Raw genomic sequence first — 20,669 nt, 5'->3', positions numbered from 1 at the left:
AGTCCAGGGATGATGCTGGAGTCCTCATCCAATCTGCTTTAACACTGCTGTGCTGGAGACCACGCCCTTAAGCACACGGCCTCTGGGGACATTAGAGACCCAGTCCAGGACATGATGTAAGATGCTGACCTTTGGGGACACTTGGGTAAAGGGCATATGAGAACTCTGCTATTTTTGCAATTTGGGGATAAGTATAAAATTATTTCACAATGAATAGAGATTATTTTTAAAATTCAGATGGAAAAAAATTCAAATGAAGCTGCCACTCAAAAGTTGTTTTGGGAAGAAGCTTGGTCCCCGTGGGCACCCGAATTAGAGGTACCAAGCTTGCTGTGTGCTGTGGGGCAAGCCACATTTTATGGCCTGTTGGGGGACCAGGGACAGGGAGATGTCCAATTAAGCTGTAACAGGGAGGTGAGACCCAGACCAAAGCACAGGAAGCCAAGTTCTAGAAATCGTGATGCTGAACGGCCCCTTCCAGCCCAGGTTGGTCCCTTTTACCATACACACTTAGCTTTGTTGTGAGTACCCACCTCTCTGACTACTGGTGTCCCACTCTCTTGGGAAATCCCTATGTCACTGAGCTCCTGGGAAGCAGAGCCTGGAGTGGAGTCTCCAAGCCATCATCTTCTCCCCACCCCACACCCTGGGGGCCAGACCAAGGTCTCAAGGCTTAAATCATTTACTTTCCCAAGGATGCTGCACGGTAGGCAAGAGAAACTTCAGAAATCCATCATTTGTTCAGCAAATACACAGTAAACAGGCATCATATGCAGCAGTGTTCTAGAAGGCTGGGAAAGAGGAACTGGCCAAGGCAGATATGGTCCCTGCCCTCAGCCGAGGCCACCTGTGACAAGTGACAGAGATCTATTCCCACACATCAGACCCAAATTGGAGAGTGGTAATGGGGTAAAGGGAGAGCAGACAAGGAGTCTGGTTTCAGAGGTAACCACAAAACAAGTGAGTCAGGAGTGACTGTCCCTGGGAAACTGGCCCACCAGGAGGCTAGTGAGAAGCCCAGGCATGTGACAGATGAGGAAGTGAGCTGTGCATCCTCTCTGGCTCGGATTAGTCAGGTCCTCGCAGTGGTGATGCGATCAGTCTTAGCCATTCTGCCTCAGAGAATGTGGAGGAAAGGGTAAAGAATACAGGCGAGAAACAGGATGTTTGCTGCTGCCTATGTACTGAGGTTTACCTGTGCTCCCATCTGACTCTCCGCACCGGCCGGAGTTAGGTCTGCTCTCATTTTGCAGATGGAGGTCAGAAAGGAAGGACGTCAGAGGGATCCGATGCCTTTCGCATTCTCACTGATTCTACTTCAGAAGAAAGGTTCACGATCTGTCACTGCTCAGCCGCCACAGAGAAAGGTGAAGAGCAGGTTCATTTCCTGCCCGCGTCTCACCTGGGAGTTTCTTAGTCTTAGCCTTTCAGCCAATGAACAGACCAACACAAGAATGAGGACTGGCACTGGGCGCAATGGTGCATGTCTATAATCCCAGCACTCGGGAGGCAGAGGCTGATGGGACCTCTGTGAGTTCGAGGCCAGCCTGGTCTACAGAGTGAGTTCCAGGACAGCCAGGGCCACAGAGCAGCCCAGTCTCAAAACAACAACAAACTGTGGGCAAAGCCTTTGGCTTTCCCTCCCTGACCCAGCACCGTATATATCAAGTGTGTGATGCAGGCTGGAGGATCCGAAATTCAAGGTCATCCTCTGCTACATAGCAAGTCTGTGGCTACATGAGACTTTCCATCAAAAGGATGAGGCCCAAGGCTGCCCGGGAGCCCAGAGGAAGGTCCGCATTTGTAGACTGGACACCTAGTCTACATTGGAGGCTATGGCAGGAGGAGGATACATTCCAGGTCAACTTGGGCTACAGAGCAAAACCCTGTCCCAGCAAAGAAAACAGTGGGGCCTGGGGAGATGGCTCAGGGTACCAGCCACCCAGCACGCCAGCAAACCCAGCACGCACATAGAAGCCAAGCTCGTTTATACCTGGACCCTAGCCCTTGCGAACAGAGGCAGGTGGTTCTTGATGCTGGTTCGCCAGTGTAGCCAAAATAAAGAGTTCTAGTTTCAATGAGAGAGCTCACAAAATAAGCTTGGGCTGTGGAGATGGCTCAGCAGTTAAAGTGCTTACCACACAACCCAAAGGACCAAATCCCCAGAACCCACATAAATCCTGGGGGCGTGGTGGTTCACCTCTCATTCCAGTCTCTAGATTCTGCTTCAAAAGAGACAGACAGAAGGCTGATGGAGGAAGATACCCAACATCAACCTCGGGCTTCTCCATGCACACACGTGTACACACACACACACACACACACACATGTATACCCTCCAGCATGGCCATGCATACATACCCACACACACCAGCACACAAACACATGAAAGAGGGGAGGTAACAGATTGAGAAGGTGACCAATGCCAACTTCTGGCCTTCTCAGACACCCACGAGAGTGAACACACACATGCGCATGCGCGTGCACACACACACACACACACACACACACATATATACACACACACATACAACAAAACAAGCCAACAAAACAAACAAAAACCCAACCAGCCAAACAACAACAAAATAAAACAACACCAAAATTAAATCAACCAAGGCCCTGAAACACGATAGGCAGCCACAGCAGTCAGTGGCAGCCAAGGTGACACACACGGTCATCATTTGATAGAGGTTTGAGGAATTTTTTTTTTCTCAAATAAGGCAAAATAACATGATATTAAAGCAAAAGGCCAACCTGAACTGAAGGAAGCCCAGCCTGGGTGCAGAAGCCAATGGGATGGGAGCAAGACCTGGAGTGGGTAGAGAGGTGGGCAGACAGGACTGTGACCACCTGCTGAGAGAGCCCCAAACACCTGTCACCACTCTCAGCTCTAGAAACGTCCTGTCCTGCAGTTACCCCATGTTACCTCTCAAATTAGAAGAGAGACCAGAGGCCCCCCAAGAAGAGTAGCCTACCCAGGGTAAGCATTTAAAACAGGGCCTGGCATGGTAGTACACACCCAAAATCCTGGGTCCTCTGTAAGGAAGCTATCGTGTAAGAGGCAGGAAGAGATAAACGTTGGCACTCAGCTCTTTGTTATTCAGTTTGGGATCTCTGGTCCTTCTGGATGGTGCTGTCTGCCCACATTCAGGGTTGAGTCTTCCCTGCTCAGTTACACCTTCCTGGAAGCATCTTCAAAGACACACGCAGATGTGTGTATTTCCATGGCGAGGCCAAATCCCATCAAACTGACAATAAGGACCAGCAGCTTCTGTGTCTTTGAGAAGCTGCGTGCCAGGGGATCTGTGAGGAACAAAGGTGCCGCTGTGTTTCCCAGGGAATCACCTAGTGTGCGGAGGCCAGAGATGCCACTGTCTTTCCAGCTGCAGAGACAGCTCCAGCAGGGAGAATGGCTATAACCACTGTCCGCAGGCCTGTGGCCAAAAACGCCTGTTCTTTGCAGAATAGAACAGCAAGAAATGGGCTCATGCCCCACCCACCCTGTGTCCTCCTCTAGAGGCTTCAGGGCATCTGCTCTTGCTAGTGAACTCACAGCTATGGCCCTGTCGGTCCCACAGACACCATGATCCTGGAATTAGGTAGCCTTTTTGGTCTTTCTCACTCTGTATCGGAAAAGGCAAAGTTTATGTGGAAAAACTGAGCAAAGAAACCTACAGGAAGAAGGTCAAACAGCCTGGGTCTGCCTTCCGCCTTGCCATGAAGGCACGGTTACATATGCGTGCCATTTGTTTTACAGTGCACTGTGCAAGGCCTCCCTCGGTGCTAAGAAGGAAATGGTGCCGTGGGAACATACGTTAACATCAGCACTGGGAAGAGGATTTACTCACAGAAATTCAGACTGCAGTCCACCTCCAGCCTGAGGGAGGGGGCCACAGCCTGACTCAAAACACACACACGAGTGCCCGTGCGACTTCTCCACCCCGGCGGGAAGCGCTTGCTGCAAGGGCTCACTGACTTCATCTGTGACTCCCTTCCACAGTGCAATGCCTTAGCTGAGCTATTTAACTGCACGCCCTGGGCCTCGCTTCTCCCTGCTCTTGCAGTTAAATCTCTGTAGCTCTGTGCTTCCCTGGATGTGGGTGGCTCCAAGACAGGATGTCATTGTTTCCAAAGCTTAATGAAATTATATGACATCTATTGAGGAGCAGGTCATTGGGTAGTGGGTCATTTGTTCCCCAAAATAGCTGTTAAAACACTTAGCTGGACCTTTGGCCTGGTCAGCCCTGTCGACTGGCCTGGCAAAGCCCTTGGCGTGGGGCCAGGGAGTGAGGCCGAACATACACACTTAGTCATTCCTTCACCTTGCAGAGCATCAGTGAGGCAGGGATGTGTGAACACGATGCACACACAGGTAAATGGGCAGGCCTAGGCCTGAGGGGCATGGTGAGAATGAGCCTTGGAACCGCTGTAACTACAGGAACCCTGAAGGGACATTCTACGTGGTAATATGCATTCCTACCATCGTGTCCACTGGATGGGACACAGCCTGGCAGGAGACAGCCCAGGCTGAATGAGAAGCAGCGATGATAAGAATCATCACAATGGTGCTGGCCCCTCCCCCACCCCTCCCTCTCCCCCTCCCCCACCTCCCCTGTGATCAGGGCTCACTTGTGCTCCAGGCTCAGACTTTGCCTCACTATTTCATCATTTCCTAACCCTATGTGTCAGGTCATGTGTCTCTTTCCATCTCGTCCCTGATGTAGGGCTAGAATTTGAGCTCAGTTTGCCTCAGGACATCTGCCTTCTACCTGGGCTGCCGCACACCTGCCTGGAGGAGGGGACAGGCTGAGGGCAGAGGAAGGTTTGGTATGATGTCCAGCAGAAGTCGCTGTGTGGTCCCTAAGACGGATATGGTTTCTCCCTCCAGCCCAGTCTCTGAGCTATTGTCATGACACCTGGTACCCACATGAAGCCCTCCAGCCTCTGCAAGACCACCAGCTTTAGCAGCCTCCACTTCTGCCCCATCATCCCACACATGACTTCTCCAGTCCCAGAACTCCCTTTGTGACACCGAGTCCCGGCCTTTCTCCTCCTCCCTTCCCACAAATACCAAGTGTGGCTGAAGAGGAAGAGGTGTTGCTGTGGCAGCCACACAGCTCCCTACAAGCCTCCCAGCAGGCTATGCTGGGCCAGGTTTGCTTCATCCTGGACTCTTCCTTGGGTCTTGCAAGGCCTCACCCGTTAATGAGTATTTTTGAGGCTGAAATGTGAAATGGTACGAGCAGAAGCCTGCTTACCGTACTGCAGTAGTGAATGTCTGAAGCAAGGCCAAACCCCCAGGGCAAAAGAGAGGGACAGAGCCCAGGCTAGAGAGCAGCCATAACGTGGAGGGTGGCACAGTCAAGGGGCACAGGGACTCTCAGGAACACCAGGATCCTCCTAAAGCTCAAAAGGAAGCAGCCAAGGAGGGCTGTGTGGTGTGGGAGTCGGGTGCACAGTGGAGAACGCTGAGGGCAATTTATACTTAAGGTGAGAATGAAGTGTAAACAGATGACCACACCCACAAGTCCTGAGAGACCACGCCCACGAGTCCGGAGACCACGCCCATGCGTTCTAAGAGACCACGCCCATAAGTCCTGAGAGATCACGCCCACGAGTTCTAAGAGAAATGTTAAAAATTCAGGACAAACCTGACTGAAGTGTAAGGCGTGTGTGTGCGCGTGCACACGCGCGCAGGGGTGTTAAAGACTAAGAAGGATGTACACACTAAGGCAATGGGTCAGTGTTAGCAAAGGTCACTTCCTCCCTAACTGATCTCTGTGCTTAATTCACTTCCAACCCAAACCACCACAAGCCAAGTTTACAGACAGTGACAGGATGGTTCTAAGACTCACACTGACAGGTAAAGGTCCTAGAACAGGCAAAGATCCAGTTCTAAAAAGGGGGGCAAAATGGAGTCTTGCCTTAAAAACAAAACCTCCAGTTCTGCAGAGTGGATCAGTTCTTCTGTGACTCTAGGAAGGACGTCCTGAGGCTCACAAAGATCTGCTCATTTTCTTCTAGAAGACATGGCCAGCCCTGCCGGGGACAGACTCACACTATCTGACCCATGCTGCCTTGGCACCTGTCAGCCCCGCATCCCTTTGGTCTAAGGAGTACCGGATTCATGGATGTTCTGTACATATGTCTGTGTCCATGAACACCTATCGGGGTTGTTTCCCTGTTTCGGCCATTATAAATAACTCTCCCTGGGTGTTTACATACATAGCCCTGGATAGCTGTAAGCAAATCTTTGTGATTTAAGACTGGGTGGAGCTCTTTTCAAATGAGACACCATAGAGCACACTCGCATCAGCACATCCACGAACGAACGAGCTGATGAATCAGGCAGCATCAAAACAAAAAAACTTCTCCTCTCTGAAGAAGAGATGTGTTTTAAAAGAACACATACAACACAGAGAATGGAAAAATACACCACACACACACACACACACCCCATGTCAATCACATGTCTGATAAAAGACAAGTCCAGGCTAAAGAACTCTCAAACCTCGGTAACTGAAAGCCCTACACTGTGTGATTGGGCAAAGGGTTTGATCTGATACTTCCTCAAAGATTTACTGACATCAAAGTCCACCTGAAGGGATGCTAGCTAGCATCAAAGTCACTTGGGAGAACCCAAACTGGTACCATGGTGAGCTGTCACTATGCCTATCAGGAGAGCTGGAACTATGGACCAATCAAGCAGTTGGAACTCTCGTGTGTTGCCATGGAGAACATAAAACTGTGTGGCCATCTGAGAAGAATTCAGCAAGGTCTTAAAAAGTTAAAAGTCCGCTGTTTTAGTCTACTGTCTGTTGCTGTACTGAATGAAGTACTGGGTAATTTATGAAAAGAGGTTTATTGGGGTGTAGAATTCCATTCATGACATTGTGGCCACATCTGATCCACTGCTGGCGGACCTTGTGCTAGATTGAATCACAGTAGAGACATAGCAAGGAGAAGTTTCCAGGTATGCACAGAAGAAGCACGTGTGTGAGAGAGACAGACAGAAAGGGGTCAAGTTCCTTTACGATCATGCAGTCTCTGTTTTAGGGAATACAGTCCCTTAAGACCTTAACTAATTCCCACAAAAGCAGCCTGAGCCTCAAGACCCGCTTCCTGGAGTCACAGAAGAACTGATCCACGCTGCAGGAAAGCACTGGCTGATTGCTAAGTGGAGGGCCTTAGTCACCTGCCAGTCCTGACACCTGCATGCCGAAGAGCTGAGCCTCATAAGCCATGAACAGTTAAACTGTAGTAAAACCACAGCTCGCATTCACTGTAGGACCCAGCCACGCCATGCTAGGCGTGTGCCAGGAGAACTGCAAAACTACACATACACAGGGGTGTGCACATGAACACTCTGGAACACTCAGGAACAGTCAGGAACACCCAGGAAGCTTTCCTTATGTTGGTCAAAGAGGAAAACGACCTAGATGTCCATGCACATCAAGTGTGGACCATCCACAATGTGGGATAGTGTGTGGGTAGGTGCATGGAGGCTGGGTAAAGTTAACTGGGTTCAGATGGGGTAATTTCATTCATATTAGATTCTGGAAAATGTCGCAGAAGATCACTGCAGGTGGGGATATAAGGAAGCTCTCAGGAGTGATGGACACATTCTGGGCTAGGATGACATAATGGTATGCACACAGCAATAATAGGTGACACATAACTATGTGTCATGTTCAGGCCAATAAATTGAATAACGGTCATGATTATAATGTATCAAATAACGTAATATAATCCAGGCCTTCCAAACCACAGCCATGCTGAACAAACAATGGTAGACCACCTGCTAGACAAACAACACTTCTTCCGAATCTTTTACAATATCTATTTCTAGGTCATGGAACAGTTGACGGGGCAAAGTTCTGTCTTCCAGAAGGATTTCCAAGAGTAAATGCAGATCCTATGAGGATCAGAAGATTGACCTTGCACAAGCTCTCCTGTCCAGGGGATACCCATGGAGCATGGGAACCTTAGACAGACAAGCCAGGCCACTGTGCCATCACTGCAAGTCTCAGGGACACCAGCGCAAAAGCACAGCACTACCAGAAAAACTTCTTGGTAAGAGAACCAACCTTGGACCCACCCAAGGCTCCTGAGCTTACCAGTTAGAGGACTTAGAAAACCACCTCTGGATCATGGGGAACTCTACAGAACAAGTGACAAGATCTCCATCATAAATCAAGAGATGATGGGGAAAAAGACGGTGGCAAGTACATTTCCTGATCCCTCACCACCTTAATTTTTTGAGATACAGCTCAACCTGAGCTTGGTGCTCATCTCCTCAGCTACCAAGGCCAGCCAGGGTGTCCCAGGGGTTCTCTTAGGCTACCAAGGTCAGCCAGGGTGCCCCAGGGATTCTCTTAGTTTTATTCTGACCCCAGGGCTAGTGTTGTAGACACATGCTGCTACACCCAGTTTTTCAATGGATGCTGGGGATTCAAACTCAGGACCACAGGCTTGCCTGACAGGCACCTTAATGCTACACTGGGCCATGTCTCCAGCAGCCCAGCCAATGACATTTGCTATGAAGTATTGTAGGACTGTGAACTTTAGATTATAGACTCAAAGGGCCAGGTGTTCCTTGCTCTAACTACACTATCCTGATTGCTACCCTCCCATCTTAGATGTGGATGTGACACCCAGGGCTGAGGCAGCAGAGACAAAGTCGCTGGCATCCTTGGGCTACTGGAGCAAAACCCACAACTGCTAACATCTCCAGTCCTTATGTTACATTAGAAAAACAAAACATATTCAGCCACTTCCACTTGGGTTCTCTTGACAGATAAAACATAAAAGATACAGAAGTAAGAAGTCTTCTTACTTCCGTGCATCAGTGGGACAACTTGGGCACGTGTTTCCCCACCCCCACCCCACCCTCTGCAGTCTCCCTGCCCACAGGACACCCTGTGAGTCCCTGAAACCAGGTACCCTTTCCTAAGCATAGCTCTGAGAAATTGAATTTATAAAGCAGCCACAGGAAGACGCCAGCAGCAATGAACAGAATGTTATAACATTATACTGTCACTGTTCATGAGTTTTAGTGCCATTATTAAAAATATAATGGTTAACTGCAACAGACCCCGTGATACCACGACACTGAGTCAGATGACTAGGGTGACCACTAAGTGATAGTGGGCTGTCAGTACACGGGTGAATGCTCTAGACAGAGGGACACTCAGACTTTAGGGTGACAGATTCATTATGCTACTTGGGACTTGTTTAAAACACGAATCACGGCTACAATTTTCCAATCAATATTTCTGAACCAATAACAACCTTCTGTAAACAAAACTTCCTGTATCTGGAGTGTGCGGTAGCATGGCTCACTCTCTCACCTAGGCCTGCATTCCAACATCACCTTCCGGGAAGGCAGCCACCGCTCTGTGTCACTCCTCTCCACTCTTTTCTTCCCTCTCTGCTTGCAGTTACATGTGTACTGCCTGACTCCACCGCTGGGCTACACTGTGAGACCCAGATCCTCAGGCACCCCACAGAGGCCCCGAGAGACAAGTGCAAGGTGGGTGGAGGGGTGGCACACCTCCAAGTGGGGTCCATACACACTCCCTCAGAATCTTCCAGGAAACCATCAGATTCTCAGATGCTGGGCTTGACTGCAAGGTGGGCTGAGGGTCACTAAGTGCTGTTCAGGAGGGGCTCAGGCATTTGAGATAGCACACACCCATTTCTGAGAACAACAGACACCCACCTTCATAAGACCTTCAGCCTAAACCCACCTGAGTTACCCTAGTCAACAGTCGGATATGGGAGGGGCCTAGGGTACACACACACACACACACACACTCCCACCTCCTGGGCCAGGTACTACTACTTAGACACCTGATTGTTTCTATCTTGCTTAATCCTGCCCACCACCCAGGGAACACCATTAACAAATGCAGGAGGTTCACAGAAGCCAAATCACTTGTCTAGGCTCACAGAATCTGAATGGGGACTGGAGCCTGACGAGGAACCAAAGCGATAATTTTTCCCAACCACACCCTAACTGTTTTCACCCCTCCAGGGCCTTCACTGCCCCTGCTCAGCATGGTCCTCCTGTACCCTTACAGAACCTGTGCTAACAGAAAGCTGTGAGCATTTGGTGGGTGAATGAAGGAGAAAGAGTACCCCAGAGCGGCAGAACCACAATGCTGTACTGCCTGGAGACCCAGGCAGTACAGAGCTGGCAAGCGGCCCGAACCCCCACCTGTCTCCCAGCCTGTAACAGTCAGATTAGCTCAGACCCTGGAAGTAGAAAGACACCTGGGGCTTGGCCTGGATTCAGGTTTCCTGCTGGTGAACAGGAATCCCCTGAAGTGAAACAGGATGCTCTCCTGAGCCCCACACCCCCTGGACAGACGCTATAAATGGAAATGTATTCTTAGAGGGAGAGAACATGAGCGAGGGCTTTCAAAAGTGACCCATCATGGGGTAAAAATACAGCAGCATTTAAATGCTGAGCAGGGAGCGCTATTCCTGGACTAGATTCTCATGCTTGTGGCTTCCTGCCAGGGGCGGGCTTCCAACAGGTTTAAAACCAACAAACAGGGGCTGGATGGTGGGGCCTGGGGATAGTATTTCTCATACTCAGGAGGGCACTGGGGAGGGTAGCCTGTAGGAATAGCTTCGGAAGGTGCCCTTGAGTGGAGTCTGCACGTCCTTTGGGTCTGTCACTGGGCTCAGTGTTGCTGAGAAAACCTTTGGACAGCATTCTGTGATCTTGGGAAGTAACTGAAGGGCGAGTCTGGCTGGGTCTGGATAAAAAGACCAGATGAAGGTTTTAACCTGGAAGTGAATGACGTCTACTGAGCTTGAGTCTTAACTCATATTGCCTCATCTGATCTTCAAAACTAGATGGCAATTCAAGGCACAAAAAAAAAACAGACTTAGCCCTATTTCTAATAAGAGTAAGGCTTAGAAAACCCAGAGAAGAAGACACTCAGATGGAGATCCTGATTCTAGAAAGACAAGAAGAAACAAGTCTGGAGAAAAGAGTGGGAGGAGCCACGGGCACAGGGCAGTTCCTGGAAAGGCTCACGGTCACTCAGTGAGCTGGGGTCAGCCTTCACAGCTGGGATGGTTGACTGTGGGGCCTGGCAGGAAACTGTGAACTTGAAAAATTTGCCCATCACATTACTGTGAGGAGACTTCTCACAATCCTCTGTGGTGGGGCCCAGAGAAGGAAGGAAGGAAGGAAGGAAGGAAGTGGGCTGCACAGGCCTGGCTGCCGGTTCTGGAGAGCTCTTTCCTATGAGGGTGGCTAGCAATGTCCACTTCCTGGGACAGGCTGGTTATCTGTGAGAAAATGAAGATAGCTAGGCTGTGTCTCAGGAGGCCTGGTTGGTCTGCCCTTCTCTCTGTCCCATGGTGCCACCTATACTCTTGTCTCTGGAAGACCCTCAGGCCTTTCTACATGGCTGGCTGTGCCCTCTGCACCCCATCTGCGCTCTCTCTCTCTCCTATCTGCCTTTCTTCCACATTACTGAGTAGCTGCTATGGACCCGGCACAGGGCTGGGTGCTGGGAATACAGCGATGTCACCTTCCTGCCTTCGAGTCATCTGAGCTCTGGTGAGAAAGACAACAATCAGATATGAACACACGTCAGCACTGGTAAGCGTTTGAAGAAAAAGGACACAGTGCAGGAGTGAGGAGAGAGGTGCCTGCTAAGTCTGACAAGGAGTCAAATAATAGAGACCCGGATTACACAGGCCAACAGCCAAGTGCATATCTAAGGAGAACATTCTAGGCAGCAAGGACAGCAAGACCAAAGGCCCAGTGGCCAGCACACACCTGGAAGGTTCCTGCAATGCAGGGAGGCAGACTCAGGTGGAACGGGAGGAACAGACTAATGTCCAAGGTAGTTCTTCAAAACTCAGCTCACACATTCCTCCTGCAGCTGAAGCCAGCTGACCCGCCTGTCCCTTCTGATGCAGCCCCAGCCCTGTCATCACCTTCACTATGTAGTCATTAAACCCGTGTATTGTGTTCAGGAATGAACAGCATAGCCTTATGTTGTCTTACTTAAACTGGTGGTGGTATCTCATCCTCAAAGCTATGGACTGTAGCTGTCTTCAGACACCCAGAAGAAGGCATCCGATTCCATTACAGATGGTTGTGAGCCACCATGTGGTTGCTGGGAATTGAACTCAGGACCTCTGGAAGGGCAGTCAGTGCTCTTAACTGCTGTGCCACCTCTCCAGCACACACACACACACACACACACACACACACACACACACACACACACACACACACACACCTGGCCCCCCAGCAGTCTTGAAGTAGGAATATCATCTTGAAGCAACTAACGGCCTACTGAGCCACATGTGCCTGGGAACGTACAGAGCTCTGAGTGTTGGAGCCTGGCAGTTTCCGGCCCTGCTGGCAGTGACAGTCACAGATAGCATCAATGTAAGCAGGCCAGTCACTACAGCCTGCACTTACCTCCACAGCTTCCGGCTCACCTGGCTCTGGCTCTGAAGAAAACCATACGGGAAACCAGAAGCCTAGTGCTAATTCCCCAGAGAAGCGTTTAGAGAGGAGAGTAATCTTCCCTCTAGAAACATCAAGCCAACCACACCTCACGTCTCCAAAGTAGAGCATATAGAATAAGGCTCCAGAGGTCCTGGTCATGGAGAAATGGGCCAGGCAGGCCCTGAAGTGACTGGAGAGGCCCTAGAATTGTCAGATCTGGGAAACCCAGAGACCTGGAGGTCTTATGTGGCACTACTATTTTTAAAAAACAGTCTGCCAACTACTGTTTTTAAAGAATAAAAAGAACTGCTGAGCAAATATCTATGCATCAGATTTGGCTTGAGGACAGCCAATCAGCTTGTGACCTCAGCCTTGAATCTTGACAACGATACACACTTATACCAGAACAGGGAGCACTGCACTGTAGGCAGTAGGAGAGCAGAGGCTTGAGTGAAAGCCGCAGAGCTCAATGGGGACTTGGAGTCCAGGGAAGTTTCCATGAAAGGGATCGGGTCTACAGGTCTAGAAGCCCTGCAGCTGAGGCTGAGCCCTGACCTGGTGTGTGCATGCTGAGATGGATTAGTAATGTCTGCCAAGGACACAAGCATGGGAACGTGAGGCACACCTTCCAGATATTCACTGAGGCGAATTCGATGCAAGCGCTCCTGCGTTTGTGGATTATTTATTTTTGTTTTTGAAGCAGAACTCACTACACTGCCCTCAAATTCACTCTATGCCCAGGCTGGCCTTGAACTCTCAATCCTCCTGGCTGAGCTTCCCTAGTGCTGGGATTATAGCTGTGCATGGTCATGCCTACTCAGACCCATTTTAAAGGTGGTGGGGGAGGGGGGAGGTCGATAAGAGGTCCAGAAAGCTGCCCCAAATGGCAAAGTCACAGAAACTGGAGTGCCATCTGTGGTTCGTCCGGGGACATGGGATGCAAGTGAACCATGGCCTTTGGGTGACATCCGTCTGGGGATGCTGATGCAGCAGGCACACATGAGAACTCACTACCCGCCACTCAGTTTTGCTGTAACCCTAAACTGCTGTAGGTTCTCTTAAGAACATGGTCTTTTTAGAGGCTGAGGATGTAGAATGGTCATAGACCTTTGGTCCCATGTGTGAAGCTGTTTCAAACCCCAACTCCCACTCTAAGTAACGTGCTTTGAAGAGAGCAAGTCCACGGTGTGCATGTTGGTTCTTGGGACGTCACCAACCTGCTCTTCCTGCACCCACATCGTTGGTTCCATGGCTCTACAGGACAGGCTTCCCCGGTGGGATAGGCTAAGTCAGGACAGCCTGAGGCTTGTCTTGGCCAGTTCTCCTTCCAAGCCAGTTTTGTGGTGTCATCTGAAACCTAGTTCAGCAGTATGTGCTATGTCAGGGCCTGGAGAGAGGCAGGCGGCAGATACTTCAGGTGATGGCTGGCATAAGGAATAGGGCTATGCCAGGGGGAGGCTTGGGAGATGGGTGGAGGAGGGAGATTATACTGTGTTCTGTGGGCCCCACTCCCCAGGACAGCATGTGCTGGCATTGGGGGCAGGGGAGAGGCGGGCCTCCCTCCTGCCAGGCATTGCAAAATACATGTGGAGTTGAATCAATGTCTTTTGGAAAAGTACATTTTGCTCAAGAGCCAAGTTCAACTGGAGCTCGGGCAGCCAGCATGTTGAAGTCTCAGGCATTACTCATTCATGGGAGAGGCAGGCTGGGCCAGAGGTGGGCCATGAGCACTCAGTGGGCCTAGGCACTCTCTGTGCCAGATCGCTTGGCCAGCTCTGGGTCCACAACTGGGGGCAGCTTGTGTGTGTAAGGTGGCAGGAGCCGATGGCTTTGTCAAGGCTTGGACACTCCTTTCTGTTTAGAAAAATGTTGTCTCTAAGAAGTCATGGATAAGATGAATCTCTACAAAAAATTAAATTTTCTTCCTTGTGTTATTGACCAGAGGTGGCTCCTCTCTTGAGATAAGCCTGGAGAGCTGGGGACAGATGGGTAGTGACACTGCCCTAACTCGTCTGGAATGTTGTTCAATGGCTCTGGCCCTTTTGTAGACCAGCTTCCTACACTCAGTGACATGTCCTGAGGGCCCTCCATGTCTTCTCCCACCTTTACAGCTCACTGCTTTTCAGGACCAAATACTACTCCATTGTCTGGACACAGCCAGGTACCTGTTTTTTTAATCCCTACTGCCCACGAGGCCCAGGTTCCATCCCCTGGGCCTTAGCTGAGTGGCTTAGAAGCACTTGTCTCTGAACCGCCTGGGTTCTTCATCTGAAAGATGGAAGGAAGCGTAAGACCCTGATTCATGGGAAAGAGGATGAAACGTGGAAATGCCTAGAGTGAGCATGGGGCAGGGTAGCTGACTTCTGCTGCTCTGTGGGTTCTTTCTTCCGCCCTTCTTCACCCTTTCAGCCCCCCTAACACTAGAGAGGAAAAGAGGCAATGTTATAGTTAGACTACCTCCTGCTGATCAGGGGCATCAAGTTTGTTCTCACCCCAGGATACCTAATTTCTTCTTTCTTCTGCGTCATGACTATATAACAAAGCACACCCATCAGCAACCAAAAATCAACCAATCAATAACTAACAATCCAGCCTGCCTCTCAGGGAACTAGCATTTATACACTCTGAAAAGTCCCTAGAATTCCAAATGTCACACAATGGCAGACTGTCTGCCTTTGGCAAAACCATGTCCCTGCTAGAGCACGAGGCAAATCATAGTCAGCTGCTGTGGACAATCTAAAGCAGCCCCAGATCCCACACCTGGGGTTAAAACAAAACCATAGTCTCATAATATTTCTATTACTTTTTTGTTTTGTTTTGTTTTGTTTTGTTTTGTTTTGTTTTGTTTTGTTTTTCGAGACAGGGTTTCTCTGTATAGTCCTGGCTGTCCTGGAACTCACTTTGGAGACAAGGCTGGCCTCAAACTCAGAAATCCGCCTGCCTCTGCCTCCCGAGTGCTGGGATTAAAGGCGTGCACCACCACGCCCGGCTCTCTATTAGTCTTTTAAAGAAACCACAATGTAGCATCTGCTAGCTGTGACCTTGAGGAACTTACTTCACTGTCCAGTGCCTCAGTTTCTCCAGCTGGCAGAGGCAGGGGGACTGCTCTGAGAAAGTCTCTGTTAGTACACAAACCACACTGCGAGCCCATGACTGAGTTCTTCCGCTTCCCCAGAATATGTGGACATTCCAAAAGACGGTGTCCTGACCCCCAGTCCTTTGGAGGACTAACTTAATCAAGAGCCAGTATCCAAGGAGGCAGGAAATGAGGCCCTATATGTGCAGGTTGTGTTCCCAGTGGATTCAGGACCAGACAGAAACCAAGGAGCCCTGGTAATCCAGGATCCTCTTGAGGCTACAGGTCACTCCTGCCTGCCCCCCTCCCTCCCTGCCTCTGGGTCTCTCTGCCTTCTGCCCGAGTCTTGCTGCTTCCTGGACAGGCTTTCCTTCTCAGCTTTGCCCCTCGATAGCCCAGAGCTGAGTGAGGCACTAGATCCAAGAATGTCTTAGCACATTGACAAAAGTTAACTGGATGAAACAGAGCAAATAACCAAGCCTGTCCATGTGCATGGCGTGTGCAAATGCATTCACTCAACAATCTGTTAAAGACTCCTAAGTAAGGAGCCAACCCACCCTGTTGGTCGTGGGTCCTGAACTGGCTCTGCTGGCCTCTGGTAGAAATCGACAGACAAATGCACAGACAAATGTCGGGAGAGGTCTGCTTTTAAGAGAAAAGATGAGTGTATGTTATTTTCTGGGTGTTCTTATTCTTATTTTTTATTTTATTATTTATCTAATTTATTTACTTATGGTTTTCAAGACAAGATTTCTCTGTGTAACACTGAGAACTCACTGGAACTCACTCTGTATACCAAGCTGGCCTCAGAGATCTACCTGCCCCTACCTCCCAATTAAAGGTATGTGCCACTATGCCCGGCTCTCTGCATGGTTTTATGTTTCCAATATATATACACAAATACACACACATACATACATATATGTGTGTGTGTGTGTGTGTGTGTATTGGAAATATATATATGATATATATCGGAAACATACACACACACACACAAATATATTTAAAACTTAGAACACCACAAAGAATATCACTATGACTACAACAAAGAATGGATTCCTGAGCTAGCCACTTGTGTTATGGCCACAGATCAGGAAGGTAAAAGGGATTCAAACTGTAACTTCACACATGTGACACACAGGATAGAACACAACAACACAGCGAGAAAGTTCGGAAACAATTCTCTCTTTTATAATCATCAGCCAGCCCTGGGACTCCTTTGCCTGGCCTAGGGTTATGTTAGAGATTTTCTTTCTCCACTATCTTGTTGTTAGACCCTTCCCCTCACACATGCTGACCACACCGCCTATAGGAAGAGCCTGAATAAGGAGCCACAGCAGGTGTGTGGAGGAAGTCCCCCGAGGCCAGGACATGGGCAGGAGTCAGCATGACCCAGGTTCTGGAATCTGACCAGTTGCTTTGTAAGCTGGGCAAAATGATGTTCCTCTCTGAGACCTGGTGGCCTGACACACAGTGTGTCTGGGATTAAGTGAGGCAGAGTAAAGGACTGTGCACAGCACACAGTAGGTAGTTGTTTTTAATGGGCCATGTTAATGTGGTGCTAACTTTAACCCTCTGAAAGGAGGCTTTCCCAAACACATGTTCTAAGGACTTAGTGGGATTAGAAATCAAGTTAGTAAGGTCAGAGATTAAATTAGTGAATTATAATCAGGAAAGGGGGGAAAAACCCTCTGCCACATTGAGGTTTAAATGTTTGGCTTACTGTTTGGTTTGGTTTTTTGTTTTGTTTTTATTTGTTTGTTTTGAGATAGTCTCATTATGTAGCCCCAGCTAGCTTTACACTTGTGATTAGCCTGTCTCTGCCTCCCAAACGCCAGGATTACACACGTGCTAACACACATCTGTCACTCAGACAGCATTGACTCAATATGCCAAAATCCAGTTCTCAGAATTAAGCAAGAGCAATACCACATTGGAAAATAACCCCCATACTTCTTAGAAGAACACAGATCTAACTTTTGGCTTTTTAAGAAATGCTATGAAATTGTGGAGGAGAAGGAAGTAGCTTCAGGCTGGACCTCTAAGAACTACCAGCATCGAGTTCCTGGAAGAGGCAGGCCATGCCACATGAGCACCGGCGTCCCCAGCCTGATATCGAAGTCTGTTGTGCCAATGGCGGATCTGGCCAGTGGTCATGTGGACACCCAGAAAAGACAGCAAATACTTCCCATTTCTCTTTCAGGTGTCTCAGTAATCTTAAAAGAAAATCTCACCTGGCATCAGCAGACCTTTGAACATCTGATCATCTCACTTTGGTGGAGAGTCGCTGGGAGGGGGAGCAGCGTCTCATGCAAGCTACCTTGCCCAGCAGTCCACTTCTGTATTGGAGATGTGTATCATGTACATGTGGTGTGTACAGGTGCTTGCAGAGGTCAGAGGAAGACCCTGGGTATCTTGTTCTGTTACTCTTCATCTTACTCCCCTGAGACAGGGTCTCTCACTAAACCTGGAGTCAAGCTAGTGGCCAGCGAGCTTCAGTGATCCTCCAGTCTCTGAGCCCTAGCAACCCAGTTCTGAAGTTACCTGTGAGTGCCAAGTATTTGAACTCAGACCCTCACACCATGTAGCAAATGCTCTTACCCACAAGGCCATTTCCCTAGTTCCCGAAGATGCAACTTTAAAATATAAGCCCGTATTCCTTGTAAAATAACAAAAAATAATTCGAAAACAATCTAATATAACAGTGCTTGGGGTAGAATCCAAGACTTCACACACACCAGGCAAGCACTCTACCTCGGAGCTACCTCCAACCCACAACCTCAATAATCCCCGCTCAAGCCTTCTCCCCGCTCAAGCCTTCTCCCTGCTCACTTAAGGATGCCGGGGATTCACTGGTGAGGACTGTTTTCCACTTGTGGGGATGACATCAATGTTTGCCTTTGAAAATCCATCCATTTGAGCTTCTAAAAAAACGAAGACTACTCAAGTAAAATATGCTGTGTGCATAGGGTGGTGGATGTGTGACAGACGCAGCAAACACTGTGAGGGTGCCAAGAGTGGCTGCTGTGTGGGCCACACTGGAAAGGATCATAGGACAAGCCCCGTTTCCTAGCTGGGAGCCAGTGACACCAGCAAGGGGCATACTCCCCCTCTCGGGAGGGGCGGCCCAGACCCCCATTAGGAAACGCTATTCCTGGCAAGAGTGAATACATTCCAAAGAGACACATGTGTCCCTCTCTTCGGCTATCGGAATATTGAGTCCATATAGCTCAAGGAATTGGAATCTCCCCCAGGAACCTCATGCTGGAGAAGGCTGCATGGAGCCTGGTACCAGCCAGAAAGACATTCCAGAGTCCCAACTTGTCCACCTAGCAGGAGAGCCTGCAGCCCAGAGGAAGAAGAGCGGGGCACACTTTGATGGGGACTCTGGCCTTCTGTTTAAACCTAAATCTCCCATCAGGAGCCCTCAACAGAGGCTGCTGGGTCTCCTTATTGGTTCCTTTTTCCAATGTGGCCACACTGACCTCCACGGAGACCAATGAGAATGGTGGTCAAGCTTGGTTGTCAGTTGCTGCCGGGGGCCAGGCTCTGACTCTAGCTCAGATAACAAGGCCAGCTAACCTGCTGGGGAGAATTGTCACAGAGATAATTTTACACTTGGAAAGCGTCTACCTTCCCAACGCCATCCTCCACTAAGCCTTTCTCCAAACATGTACGGTTGTCCCAGATATCCTGGAGGACTAGCTTCAGGACTTCCTTCCTCAGAAACTCCAGGGACACGCAAATGTGTTGTATAGAATGTATATGGTAGGTAGAGAACTCATACATCCTTCCATATACTTGAAATGACTTCTCAGTGACTTACCCAAGAACACACTGTTGGTGAGTATACCAAACAGCATTGTTCAGGAACAAGAACCATACAGGGAAATCTATACACAGTAAAGACAGACATGATTTTCTGAGTATTTCCCATGGTTATCTGAATCTGTGAATGTACAGCCTGTAGGTTCAGAGGGCCCATTGCGAACAAGCTCTACCACGGAGACAGACTGCCAGCCCTCTTTTTTCTTTTTCTTTTTCTTTTCCTTTTCTCCTCCTCTTCCTCCTCTTCTTCCTCCTCTTCCTCCTCCTCTTCCTCTCCCCCTCCTCCTCCTCCTCCTCCCCCTCCCCCTCCTCCAGAGATAGTCTCTCCCTAAGTGCACCAGACAGGTCTTGAACTTGTGATCATCTTGCCTCAGCTCCAAAATAGCTGGGATGACAAGCCACTAGGCCCCTCACATTTTCTCCTCTTGCTCTTCTCTTTTCTTCTTTTTATGGATGGAAAGAAATTCAGCATAAACTTTGCACTTTAGACTTTTTGTTTTGTTTTGGTTTGGTTTGGTTTTGGTTTTTCGAGACAGGGTTTCTCTGTGTAGCCCTGGCTGTCCTGGAACTCATGTTGTAGATGAGGCTGGCCTCAAATTCAGAAATCCGCCTGCCTCTGCCTCCTGAGTGCTGGGATTAAAGGCGTGCACCACCACGCCTGGCTGACTATTTCTATCTCCAGAGGATAAACATGACTGCAGGTTCCCACCAGCTTCCTGGATGAGATGCTAACATCTCATGTAACTGAAATTCTCAAAACTAAGAAACTTGACATGATCCCATCAACTAGGCCACCAACTTTCTCAGGGTTTGGCTCTCTTGTCTTTCTGCTGGGCTCAGGTACCACACTGCATTCAGTTGTTGGAGCCCCCCCCCCCCAGGTCTGTGACTGGTCCTCAACTTTCTGCAGTAGGAAAGACAAGGAAATCATAGAGATGTGAGAAATGAAAAAGGGCCCCTGACTCTGAAGTCTCCATGGAGCCTCTAAGTGGCTGAGAAGCCAGACTAGACAGATGGTTGACAGTAGATAGATAGATAGATAGATAGATAGATAGATAGATAGATAGGTAGATAGATGGATGGATGGATGGATGGATGGATGGATGGATGTATGGATGATAGACCTACAATAAGTAAAAGATGACTGTAAATGAGATAGATACTTTATAATTTACCCATATAGAGATATTGTTAAAATGGTAATGAACTGGACATCATCTGTGACTCTCCTAAGCAGGACTATTAACATTGCTGACAGTGGGGATCTCCAACTGCCTG

General features: G+C 49.1%; 1 protein-coding gene across 7 annotated transcripts in view; it reads right to left on the bottom strand.

The window, feature by feature from the left end:
- The window catches only part of Ergic1 (endoplasmic reticulum-golgi intermediate compartment (ERGIC) 1), a 96,173-nt gene that overhangs the window by 50,155 nt on the left and 25,349 nt on the right, over positions 1-20,669 (bottom strand). The window contains exon 1 of one of the 7 annotated variants that reach the window (XM_030250010.1): positions 5,259-5,450. The exons of 3 other annotated variants lie outside the window; for them this stretch is intronic. The gene's annotated coding sequence lies outside the window, so the exon portion shown is untranslated. Of the gene's footprint in view, positions 1-1,195; positions 2,612-3,019; positions 3,299-5,258; positions 5,451-20,669 lie in introns of those variants that run through there. 3 more of the 7 variants (XM_030250006.1, XM_030250009.1, XM_030250005.1) reach the window with 3 other exon arrangements.

Source organism: Mus musculus, chromosome 17 (assembly GCF_000001635.26).
Source record: "Mus musculus strain C57BL/6J chromosome 17, GRCm38.p6 C57BL/6J".
Classification (NCBI taxonomy): Eukaryota; Metazoa; Chordata; class Mammalia; order Rodentia; family Muridae; genus Mus; species Mus musculus.
This window is presented reverse-complemented; position numbering and strand designations above follow the sequence as displayed.